Here is a 14,343-nt window from a genome sequence, read left to right on the forward strand (position 1 = left end):
CGTGATCCAAGTCAACTCACAATACCTATAGACTCATGGTCGCTGCTCGGCGCAGTTATCTTTCATGACTTATCTTTCAAGTTTTTTCTTCAAAAATGATTCTTATAGTTTGCAATTATATAAGCCCTTTTTACCGACGAAAATTTCAATCCAGAAAATGAAATTTCACCTCACGATGGCTCGACATGGTAGCTGCATTAAGGCTCCGTTATTTTTGACGTCTTAAAAAATTATATTTTCAGTGCACGTATCCAAGCACTAGACAATATTAATGGAAAAAAATTTTCATTCGAAGCCGTATTTGGTGTGACATGTTTTACAATCAGCCTTATCTGTTCTTCTCTCTGAAGACAATTCAAATGCAAAAATTTGATGTTCAAAATCCATTCAAAATTCCAAAAGCTTCATTAAAAAAACACAATTCAAGTCAATACTTCCTTAAAAATATTGTTATTTTTTAAATAATTGATTTTTATATAGTATTAAAATAAATGATGTTGGTTCGTCTATATGACAAAAAGTTTGACATTTTCCGAAATAAACTGCACCAGTTAGAATAAAACAGCAGAGGTGACTGCAATATTTACATAAAAATTTTCCCATCAATTTTTCGTACTGGGGCTTTCTCGTGTTGAGACCTTTTAGTAGCAATACATGATCGTATTGGGACTTTTTAGTACTGGGACTTTCTGGTATCGGGTATTTTTATTACATTAAAGAGGATTACATTATTGGTATTAACATTACATTAATTGTTGTAATATTGTTATTGTTATTATTTTTGTAATATCCACGCTTGCATTATTATTGTTGTATATTTATAGTATTAACATTGCATATATTGATGTAATGTTATTATTCTTATATTGTTATTGTTATTGAATAATATTGTTATTGTTATTATTATTGCAATATCCACGCTTGCATTATTATTGCTGTCTAAGTGCTCGTAAAATATCATCATTAACAAGGTCTTCTCAACCTTCTATTCCGTTAATAAATTAGCTATCATTGAAATGATAGCGGTGCGTGCTATATGTGGCTAGATGTCGGCTCATTCATACCAAATAATCCCACAATCTAAAACCATATGTACATCAGAAATAACACGCTATGAATTCTAACTTACGATTCAACATCACATTTTCAAGTGATTGCGAGACGCCGAATTTCCTCAACTCTTGTATGCCTGATCCAGAAATTTTAGCCCCGAGGTAAGACTTATGATTGTCAGTCATTACCGAAGAGAAAAACAATCGAAACAGGCGATTTAAGGGCGATTTGAAGGCGATTGCCCGGCGATCGTAGCAGTTTCCCGTGGCTGTCAGTCAAACTCTGCTGATTACACGCGTTTGACAGCAAAAGCTCCTAATTTTCGTACGCACCGCTAACGTAACGTTTCATTATTGGTGCTTTTAAGTTGCGCATACAACGAAACTTGGCAACTGTACGCCCACTCGGTTGCCAAATTCTGCAGCTAGAATGACATGAAGTGTTATATCTTTTGGGTTTGAATTGAAAAAATGGGTGATTTTTTATCTTGACTTCGCATTACTTTTTTAACGTAGATATTCATGTATTTTGATAGATCCCAATGTATAATATTCGGTGGTTGACTTCAACGATTGCTTATAAGAGAGATGGTGATAATTTAGTGTTCATTAGATTAATTATTTGAAGTTGAGGATATATAAAAATATTTTCTCAGGATTTTTATTTTTTTATGATTACTAAATTGATACGTTTTTACATTTTTTGATCAAAATGCGCCAGTCATGATAAAATTTCAGTTTTCAACTTACAAGATCTGGGATTGAAAGTAACACTACTTGAGATTTCTCTGAAATTTTCAGGGTAACATGTCGTGGCAGGGTAACATGTCGTGGCAGGGTAACATGTCGTGGCAGGGTAACATGTCGTGGCGGGGTAACATGTCGTGGCAGGGTAACGTGGCAGGGTAACATGTCATGGCAGGGTAACATGTCGTGGCAGGGTAACATGTCGTGGCAGGGTAACATGTCGTGGCAAGGTAACATGTCGTTGCAGGGTAATCATCCTAGAGCATAATATTCAAAATAGATACCATCCTAATGTAAAATGTTCTAAAATAAATACTATCAGAATGTATAATATTCGATAATAAATATCATCCTTATGTAATATATTGTAAAATAAATACTATCCTAATGCATAATATTCCAAAATAAATACCATCTTAACGTATAATAGTTTAAAATAAATACATCCAGATGTATAATATTCTAAAATGACTACCTTCCTAATGCACGATCTGCAAATGAATTACAAGTATGTAGAGAAATTGAAACAAACTTACAATGCATGATACCAAATGAATATTGTACCTTATGATGAGTTTGTAGATGCAGATATTTTCGTCGAGATATAAATACGTCATTGATCTACAAAATACATCATTGATCTACAAAAAAACTTGATCTCTACATCAAAATCTACAAAAATACATCATTGATGTACAAAAATACATCACTGATTCACAAAAATACATTATTGATCTACAAAAAACATCATTGATCTTCAAAAATACATCACTGATCTACAAAAAATACATCATTGATCTACATAAATACATCATTGATCTGCATAAATACATCATTGATCTGCATAAATACATCATTGATCTGCATAAATACATCATTGATCTACATAAATACATCACAGATCCACAAAAATACATCACTGATCTACAAAAATACATCATTAATCTACATAAATACATCATTGATCCACAAAAATACATCGTTGATCTACAAAAATACATTACTGATCTACAAAAATACATCACTGATCTACAAAAATACATCATTAATCTACATAAATACATCATTGATCCACAAAAATACATCGTTGATCTAATACATTACTGATCTACAAAAATACATCACTGATCTACAAAAATACATCACAGATCTACAAAAATACATTACTGATCTACAAAAATACATCACTGCTCTAGAAAAATACACCACCGATCTACAAAAATACATCATAGATCGACAAAAATACATGACAGATCTACAAAAATACATCACTGATCTACAAAAAATACATCATTGATCTACATAAATACATCATTGATCTGCATAAATACATCATTGATCTGCATCAATACATCACAGATCCACAAAAATACATCACTGATCTACAAAAATGCATCATTAATCTACATAAATACATCATTGAACCACAAAAGTACATCGTTGATATACAAAAATACATCACTGATATACAAAAATACATCACAGATCTGCAAAAATACATCACTGATCTACAAAAATACATCACAGATCTACAAAAATACATCACTGATCTACAAAAATACATCACTGCTCTTGAAAAATACACAACCGATCTACAAAAATACATCATAGATCTACAAAAATACATCACTGATCTACAAAATACATCACTATCTACAAAAATACATCACAGATCTACAAAAATACATCACTGATATACAAAAATACACTATTGATCTACAAAATACATCATTGATCTACAAAAATATATCATTGATCTACAAAAATACATCATTGATCTACAAAAATACATCATTGATCTACAAAAATACATCATTGATATACAAAAATACATCATTGATCTACAAAAATACATCACTGATCTACTAAAATACATCACAAATCTACAGAAATATGCAGAATTCATTTAGGTTGAATAGGTTGAACAAACAGCAAACAGATAATCAATTCAGATACAATCAAACACTGATATATTGTGCTATGGAAGTTCACATTTGCATCGGTGTCTTTCTAAACAGGATCAATAAAGTTAATCTCATTAAAAATCTATTGATTATTCACAAATGTGCAATAATTACAAACTACTTCCCAAACTCAAGGAAAAATCCCATCAATTTCCCATAATCAGGGACAATTTTAATTTTAAATGCGTGCTATAATATGTACATTGGTGTATAATATGTACATGTACTTCATATGTGTACACTGGTGCTCGTGTTGAAAATTGTTGCTCATGGTGGAAATTGGTGCACATGATGAAAATTGGTGCTCATGGTAGAAATTGGTGCTCATGGTAGAAATTGGTGCTCATGGTGGAAATCGGCGCTCATGGTGGAAATTGGTGCTCATGGTGGGAATTGGTGCTCATGGTGAAAATTGGTGCACATGGTGGAAATTTGTGCTCATGGTGGAAATTGGTGCTCGTGTTGAAAATTGGTGGTCATGGTGAAAATTGGTGCTCATGTGAAAATTGGTGCTCGTGTTGAAAATTGGTGCTCATAGTGGAAATTGGTGCTCATGTGAAAATTGTTGGTCATGGTGAAAATTGGTGCGCATGGTGGAAATTGGAAAAGCACCAATTTCCATTGATGGTGGAAATTTGCGCTAATGGTGGAAATTGATGCTCATGGTGGAAATTGGTGCCCATGATGGAAATTGGTGCCCATGATGGAAATTGAAGCTCATGGTGGAAATTTGTGCTCAGGGAGAAAATTTCTGCTCATGGTGGAAATTGGTGCTCATGGTGGAAATTTGTGCTCATGGTGAAAATTTCTGCTCATGTTGGAAATTGGTGCACATGATGAAAATTGGTGCTCATGGTGAAAATTGGTGCTCACGGTGGAAATTGTTGCTCATGGTGAAAATTGGTGCTCATGGTGAAAATTGGTGCTCATGGTGGAAATTGGTGCACATGGTGAAAATTGGTGCTTATGGTGGAAATTGGTGCACATGATGAAAATTGGTGCTCGTGGTGAAAATTGGTGCTCATGGTGGGAATTGGTGCTCATGGTGAAAATTGGTGCTCATGGTGAAAATTGGTGCTCATGATGAAAATTGGTGCTCATGTTGAAAATTGGTGCTCATGGTGAAAATTGGTGCTCACGGTGGAAATTGGTGCTCGTGGTGAAAATTGGTGCTCATGGTGAAAATTGGTGCTCATGGTGGAAATTGGTGCACATGGTGAAAATTGGTGCTCATGGTGAAAATTGGTGCTCATGGTGAAAATTGGTGCTCATGGTGGAAATTGGTGCTCGTGGTGAAAATTGGTGCTCATGGTGAAAATTGGTGCTCATGGTGGAAATTGGTGCACATGGTGAAAATTGGTGCTCATGGTGAAAATTGGTGCTCATGGTGAAAACTGGTGCTCATGGTAGAAATTGGTGCTCATGGTGGAAATTGGTGCTCATGATGGAAATTGGTGTTCAAGGTGAAAATTTTTGCTCACAGATTTAAATAAATACTAGAAAGTAAGAACCTTTGAAATGGAAAATAAACGGCACTTGCAATACTTTGATTATATAAAAGATTCCAATTTCATACCTTTTAGAATGATCCAGGAAAAAAACATGTAAGCATTAGATTAACATGAATTTTAATTCATAATTACTTAATTCGAGCTCGAAAGTTCCACGCTTATCGTCACTAGAAATTTGGATAGAGATTTGACGAATTTAAATGAAAATTTTTTTATATAGATGCAAAAAAGGTTCTACATAGATTGCGAGTTTATTTATTTTTCTTTTTTCTTTACTTGATCCACCATACATGAACTAATCAATCCACATCATTTCATTTTTTGAAAATAAATACAGAACTGCATTTGTCATGCACTCGGAAGTTTCATATTGCTTTAAATGACCAAATGTGATTCAGATCTGGAGTAAGTCGTTCACGCGGAATATGTGAATATTCCGTGTGAATGTGTGAATAACTCTAACGCAGCTGTCGTTCACACGGAATGGACAAAATTGCATTCAGAATTCTAAAATTTTATTCAGAATTCTGAAAATTATATTCAGAATTCAGACATTATATTCAGAATACTGAAATTTTATTCATAGTTCTGAAATCATATTCAGAGTTTTTAAATTTCAATCAGAATTCTAAAGGTAAATTCGGAATTCTGAAATTATATTCAGAATTCTCAAATTATATTCAGGATTCTGAATACTGAAATTGTATTCATAGTTTTGAAATTATATGCAGAGTCCTGAAATTATATTCAGAATTCAGAAATTATATTCAGAATTCTGTAATTAGATTCAGAATTCCGCAGCTATGGCCTGTTTCCAGGTGTTTTTTCACCATACACTCACACAGAAAACACATTGGAGAAAACAGGAAACATTTGTGCGTGTCAACAGAAGTATCGTGACAGCTGCACTTATTGCAGGCTAGGCACTTTATTTAGTAGTTATCGATAAATCTACCGTACATTTGCCGATAAATCTACCTTTTTATGCTGATAAATCTACCGTATACTTGGTGATGAATCTGCCGTACCTTTGCCGAAAAATCCGCCGTACATGTGCTGATGAATCTACCGTATACGTGGTGATGAATCTACCGTACATGTGCCGATAAATCCGCCGTACATGTGCTGATGAATCTACCGTATACATGCTGATGAATCCACCATACATGTGCTGATAAATCCACCATATATATGCTGATAAATCTACCGTATACGTGGTGATGAATCTACCGTACATGTGCTGATAAATAAACCATATATATGCTGATAAATCTACCGTATACGTGGTGATGAATCTGCCGTACATGTGCCGATGAATCCACCAAACGTGAATAATCTAGTTTTCTGTTCACTCTGGCCATTTTTTAACGAGTTTTTTGGATCATTGATAACAATATAACATTTTCGTTCTAAAAATTAAATTTATAATTTACATTCGAAAAATATCGAAAAATATTTCTCATGAATGTGAAAATTCTTCATTTATTTCCGAATCGTATCTTTCTCTGCACAGTTTAGATATTTTTCACTTATTTCCTAATTTATGGAGAATATCTCCTTATAATTCACATTAAAAGTTTGTTTTTTGAAATCCAAAAGCTAAACGGAAAAGTATAGCTTCGCGCAATTGATCAGCATACTATTTTTCGATATTCTAATTTTGAATAGTGATGAATGCAATAAAGTTATCATAATATTTCACCAAGATTAAAAAAACAAAGGAAACGCCGAATAAATTCATTACATATTTATCAAAAAACGATTTTTAGCCCGGCCTCACAATCTCTTGAATAAATTCAGAGATTATTTAATTTTAATACACAGATAATATATTCAATATAGAAAAGCCAAATTTATATGGAATACATTACAACCATAGAACCGAAAAATTATAAAAAATGGTACAAGGAATATCAAACCACATTCATTTTCTTACATTATTGTTCCAGCCAATTAATGGCACAGTCGTGCTGAACTCGTGCCAAAACATCCGCTCCAGCACACGTCGCGACTTCCCGGCATATGCTGTCGGATTTTATATGAACTTTTTAAACTGACAGTCGAAAAAAGTATGGAAATTTTTCGATAATTTTATAGAGAATATGACATGGATAGTAAGGATTTTTATGTCGATAGTCGAAAAAATTGTGGACTATGGATTTTTCGATAATTTTATAGAGAATATGACATGGATAGTAAAGATTTTTAGGCCAATAGTAGAAAAATTTGCGGACTATGAATTTTTCGATATCATTTATAGAAAATATGACATGGATAGTAAGGATTTTTAGGCCAATAGTCTAAAAATTTGTAGGCTATGAATTTTTAGATAATATTTATAGAAAATATGACATGGATAGTAAGGATTTTTATGCCGATAGTCGAAAAATTTGTGGAATAAGAATTTTTCGATAATTTTTATAGAAAATATGACATGGATAGTAAAGATTTTTAGGCCGATAGTCGAAAAATCTGTGGAATATCAAATTTTCGAAAATTTTATAGAGAATATGACATGGATAGAAAGGATTATTAGGCCGATAATCGAAAAATGTGTGGAATATGGATTTTTTGATAATTTTATAGAACTTATGAAATGGATAGTAAGAAATTTTAGGCCGATAGTCGAAAAATTTGTGGGATATGAATTTTTCGATAATTTTTATTGAAAATACGACGCGGATAGTAGGAATTTTTATGCCGATAGTCGAAAAATTTGTAAACTATGAATTTTTCGATAAATTTATAGAAAATATGACATGGATAGTTAGGATTTTTAGGTCGATAGTAGAAAAATTTGATATGGATAGAAAGGATTTTTATGTCGATAGTCGAAAAAGTCGCGAATTATTAATTTTTCGATAATTTTATAGAGAATATGAAATGGACAGTTAAGACTTTTAGGACGACAGTCGAAAAATTTCTGGACTATGAATTTTTCAATAATTTTTATAGAAAATATGGTATGGATAGATAAGGATAGTTTGAATTTTTCATAATTTTGAAAGAAATAGAAAAATGTCTCTAGAAACTGGAAGATTTGCTTTTCATAAAAAATTGAAATTTCCATAAGGAAAAATTTCCATAAAAAATTTCCAAAAATTTTCTGGAATTTTCTTTCGTAAAATTAAAAGAAATCGAAAAATTTCTTCAGAAACTGGATGATTTGCATTTATGAACAATTGAACATACAACAGACGTATATGAATATTAGCATGCAAATGATATATAGTAATCATACAAGGGTTATATAGTATGAGTTTATACGCAGAGATATGTGTAACATTTTGGCCAAATAGTGATGTACTGGCTAAAGGTTGTATTAATCTGTTCTTTGCTAATTCTGTGGGTATAAATGAGGGTCACAATTTCCACAATATTACCGATACATTTTTATGATTGTAATTTACACACTGAACTGTAAATAACCATTTTAGTTCACTTATATAAATGGATGGGTTATATTGCCCAAATAGTGACACACTTTCCGCAAAAAGAAAGGATGCATTTCTCTTTGTCTAGGCATATCTGGGTGCGGATGACCCACCCTGCAGGCGCAAAATTGCATCTCTATTCAGACAAAATATCACTAATTTTTTGAGTGTACTAACAATCTTTGGGAAAAAAATTTTGACACGAATTGGTCAGATCATCGCTTGTCAGCCCACCGCCTGTCAGGCCACCGCTTGTCAGCTCACCGCTTGCCAGTTCACCGCCTGTCAGCCCACCGCTTGTCAGCCCACCGCTTGTCAGCCTACCGCTTGTCAGCCCACCGCTTGTCAGCCCACCGCTTGTCTGCCCACCGCCTGTCAGGCCACTGCTTGTCAGCCCACCGCTTGTCTGCCCACCGCCTGTCAGGCCACTGCTTGTCAGCCCACCGCTTGTCAGCCCACCGCCTGTCAGGCCACTGCTTGTCAGTCCACCGCTTGTCAGCCCACCGCCTGTCAGGCCACCGCTTGTCAGCCTACCGCTTGTCAGTCCACCACTTGTCAGTCCACCGCTTGTCAGCCCACCGCTTGTCAGCCTACCGCTTGTCAGTCCACCGCTTGTCAGCTCACTGCCTGTCAGGCCACCGCCTGTCAGCCCACCGCTTGTCAGCCTATCGCTTGTCAGCCCACCGGTTGTCAGCCCACCGCTTGTCAGCCTATCGCTTGTCAGGTCACCGCTTATCACGCTTATCAGCCCACCGCTTGTCAGCCCAATGAAATATATTGTTATTGAAATATGTTTTTTTAATATTGCTACTGACATATATTGTCATCGAAATATATTGCTATTTAAATATATTGTTATTAAAATCTATTGAAATTGAATTATATTGCTATTGAATGTAGAAATTGAATTTCAGGGCAATAATATCTCATACGCCGCCATTGTTACATCGATGAAAGCTACGCACATAGAAATGTGTGCGAATTTTTCCAAAGAGTGATGTAAATTTTGCCATTGCATGTTTCATGATTCACTTTTCGCTATGTCTTTCGCTATGGGTGAGAAAGTGTGTCAATACTTGTCTAATGTGACAATAAATTTGTTACAATGACTACGTTTCATCGCAGCGATCAATGGTGCTACGTGTATGGAGTGAAAAAGTTATGCGGTGCTGCTGTTTTCTTTGAAAAATATTTCAATTTATCACTACCAGCTGTAAGCAATATCTGCAGTTGAATGAAATTCAAGTTATTTATACATATATTATTTATTTATTATACATGATACATCAATATTATACATTATTAAATTATAATATTATTATATGTATTATAATACATTCAACATACGGAACATCTGTATGGCTCCCGCACTATTCGTTAATTTCATTGAAAAATATAAAAAGGCCTTACCTTAATTCCTCACCTGTGAAGTTCTCGATGTGAAGTCTTCTCAATTATGGTATTAAGTTATTATTATACTTTCAATTATAATTTATTTTGTTTCTATATAGTTATTTTCGTTCACTCAAATAACATTGTCAAGAAGAAAAAACTAAAATTCAAATCAGTATTTAAAAATTTTTACACCTAAGACTACCAAAACCACGTCACTCTTCCATGGAACTGAAAAATATTGGAAACTGATCGATATTGCACAACATTGAGAACTGATCAATATTGGGAAGTTATCAGTATTGAAAACTGATCAATATTGATCAATATATTGAAGACTGTGAGACGTTGTCGGCTTAGCGCTCACGTGAAATGTTTTTGACTCGCGCCCAAACGCGGCGTGAGATTTGGTCAACACGGTCCTGGATTGTGGCATTTCCAGTCATGCCGACCCTGAGCCTTTGACAAAACAGATAAGAACCTAAAACTTTATTTGGTGCGTTCTTAGCTATACGACAAAACAGATAAGAACCTAAAACTTTATTTGGTGCGTTCTTAGCTACACGACAAAACAGATAAGAACGTAAAACTTTATTTGGTGCGTTCTTAGCCCGGCCTGCTGCATGACAAAACAGATAAGAACCTAAAACTTTATTTGGTGCGTTCTTAGCTCGGCCTGTTGAGCGGTATCGAGTTACACGTCAGTCAAATTTTCAAAAATTAATTACAGGCATTTTGAGAATAAATTTCTATTCGGATCTTTGAATGTACAGAAAAACTATTTGGGATGTGGAAATTTCACATAAAGTGAAGAAATCTGGAAAATATATTTCACTATTCGAATGAAGCCTTGTGTATTAAATTTTAATAACAATAAATAGAGATTGATGGGTAATAATATTGAACAACGGATTGATGGGTAATAATATTCGCGTTGTCGATATAAATATCTATATTTAATAACCCCTAAAGAAATAATCTTTTGGAATTAATAGTAAGCTCGTCGAACTCATTCGGTTCTCATTTGGTTCTCAGAACTTTCGCCGACTGAACTGCAACTCCAGCAACTTTGAGTAAATCGCCGAAGCTTTTAGGCGTTTTTCTGGAGCATCTGTAATCTTGCTTGTAGAAGATGTTCGAGTGAAAATATTTCTGAAAATGAATAATATATAAATATGTAATGCTATTTATTTCAGTTAAAAAACTCTAGAAATTTCGAAATTTTCAATCATTATTTATAACTTCTTTTAATTTCTTAAACCTTTTGTAGGGTCTACAATTGAATCGATATCATCTACTTATGGCTTAATAGAGCTTTATAAATCATTTATGTGTAAATATATAGTACACAATCAGTGTTTTAAATTTTCTTGCTATCCGCAACGTGACATTACACGGTAAAAATATCCACCTTGTGGATATTGTCATTAGCGATTTTCACCATCCACTTTGCGGATTTGGTCACCATCCACATTATGAATATTGTCAACAGCGCTTTTCACTATCCACATTGTAGATATTGTCAATAGTGATTGCCACTATCCACGTTGATGACACCAGCGCACTGGGTTGCAGAAGACGAAATATGTTGTGGAAAGCAGAACATTTTAGTGTTTTTTTAGTATTATTTTAGCATGTATGCGTTCACTTCCATCAATTAGGTCTAATTAGTGAATAGTGAAGGTAGCTTTTAAGTGACCGCAGCTCAACAGCCTTCATAAAAGCCATGCGTACTAACTACTCTACTAATGACTGAGTTTTTTACGTAAATGACCTTAGCAAATTAAGGTGACCACCGGCAACTGTGTTAGTCGAACACAAAACGTGTATAAGTTTCGCGGTGAACAATGTTTCCTGCGTTACTTTTTTAACAGTACTCGAAAGTTTCAGCCAAGAACAACATTAGTACGTCAGTAGCATCTTTTAAAAATAATGATGCGGTAGAATCTTTTGAAACTAATGATATAATAATCAATAAATATTTGGCTTCCCCAGTTATTTTCCATTACAAACAAGAAACCACAAAAAATAACTCAACAAGTGTGATTCGCATCAATTGACGGGAGTTTTTTCTACATAAATTTATTTAAATAAAGTATTTGTTTTAATTCGAATTTAGAACAATAATGAACTCGTCAAAGTGAACTATGGAAAGAATCTCGTATTTATTTTGATTTAATTTGGGTACGGTTTATGCCGTAATAATTCAGATATTGATAAATTTAACAACTAAATTTCAAAGAATTATAGGAAATAGAAAATTTCTATTTCTATTATTGTTTTAATAGATTTAAATTTTTAAAAAAGTATTGTTTTAATCACAGACACCCAAGTGATAACCAAAAAATTAACGAAATAACTATAGTTAAAACTCTTCTAATCATTAGGAAGACTAAAACGAGTTGTTCTAAAATATCTCGATTTAGATTTACTTTTTGCCACCTAATTCTTCTCATAAAAAGCAAATTATTTTATGTCGGTAGAAAATTTAAATAAGATTTCGGCTTTACAGTCCGTCTTCTAGACAGCTACCAAAATTGCAATATTAAACGCCACTAAAATAAAAAAATAATTTTAAATGTAAGGTTAAAAAATAAAGAGATAAACATAATAAGTTTATTATAAATATTATATGCACAACCAGTTACTCAAATTTGCAATTATTACACGCAGATCGAACAAATTTACATCATAGAAGCAGATATTTTATACAGCTTAGAAATACATGGTAAATTGATGTGTTAATCTCATATTTGCAGCACTAAATGTGTCTCGTTATAATATGACTAATGAGTAATTATTTACATCATTTTACATCTCAGTTTTAATTCATTTTGATCCTTATTCAAATTATAGAACATTACTAGCACATTGAATATTCATATTCAGTCGATAATGTTATATCGAAATATTATTATACATATAAATGTTATACACATTTTTGTTTACAATTACCTAGCTCGTGAACAAGTAAACTCAAAAATCCCCCGTGTAATGTGACATCTAGAAAATATTTGATGTATTATTCTATCTTGCATTAATTTTTGCAACAGTTTTGTACTGTAATATGTTCAATATTGCTTAACAAAGTTGGTAGAATCAATTTTCAAGACATATACATTTAAACTTGGTAATTTTATACAAAGTAAGTTTTCAAAGTAAGCACAATTCCTAAAAAACTCGAATTTTGTTAACATTAACCACATAATTTTATAACCAACCTTAAAAGTCATAATTTTAATTGCAATACTTATGTTTTTTATTATTAACCGAATAATAAATTAAATGAATAAGGAATTGATTATATAACTGCCTTGTTCCAAGAGCATTTTATATATGGACAAACTACTTTATTGAGGTATTTTTTGAATGTTGAAGGACAAATGTGGCGATATAATTTATTAAATATGTGGGGCTCTTTCCATCAGACTTTGACACTTACAAGTGTGGATCTCAATCAAGATTATCTTCTTATAGTTACTACAATACAAATGCATCGTTGGGCAAAAAATATAAGAATTACTAAATATATTTTCGATTTTACACGATTTAAATACTCAATTAACGCTCGGAAGGTAATATATATTCTTTAATTTTGATAGTACATTTGTAATCCCGACTGAAACAAGGTGCCGAATATCGATGATCAATATCCTTATTATTCATGTAATTACATGCAATGAATTTCTTTCTCTTCACAATCATTTATCGGCGCTGGATCTCCAGCTGCTTAATTGTATTCAAATTTATTCTAAGATGAAAATAAATTTCTCGCTACGAGCTGTCGCCATTGTCGGTTTGCCGTAAACTATTTCCAGGAGGAGACATTCGCGTTAGATTAATGAGTATAAAATAAATTTTTCAGCCTGAAACATAGGATAAAATACAGTTGTGCTTTATTAATGAGTCTAATATAAATTTTTCAGTCTGAAACACAGGATAAAATATAATAGTGTTTTATTAATGAGTCTAGGATAAATTTTTCAGTCTGAAACCCTGGATAAAATATAATAGCGCTTTATTAACGAGTCTAGGAAAAAAATTTCAGTCTGAAACCCTGGATAAAATATAATAGCGTTTTATTAACGCGTCTAGGAAAAAATTTTCAGTCTGAAACCTTGAATAAAATGTGATAGCGCTTTATTAATGAGTCTAGGATAAATTTTTCATTCTGAAACCCTGGATAAAATATAATAGCGCTTTATTAACGAGTCTAGGAAAAAATTTTCAGTCTGAAACCTTG

This window comes from Hyalella azteca, unplaced genomic scaffold (assembly GCF_000764305.2).
Source record: "Hyalella azteca isolate HAZT.00-mixed unplaced genomic scaffold, Hazt_2.0.2 contig14438, whole genome shotgun sequence".
Taxonomy (NCBI): domain Eukaryota; kingdom Metazoa; phylum Arthropoda; class Malacostraca; order Amphipoda; family Hyalellidae; genus Hyalella; species Hyalella azteca.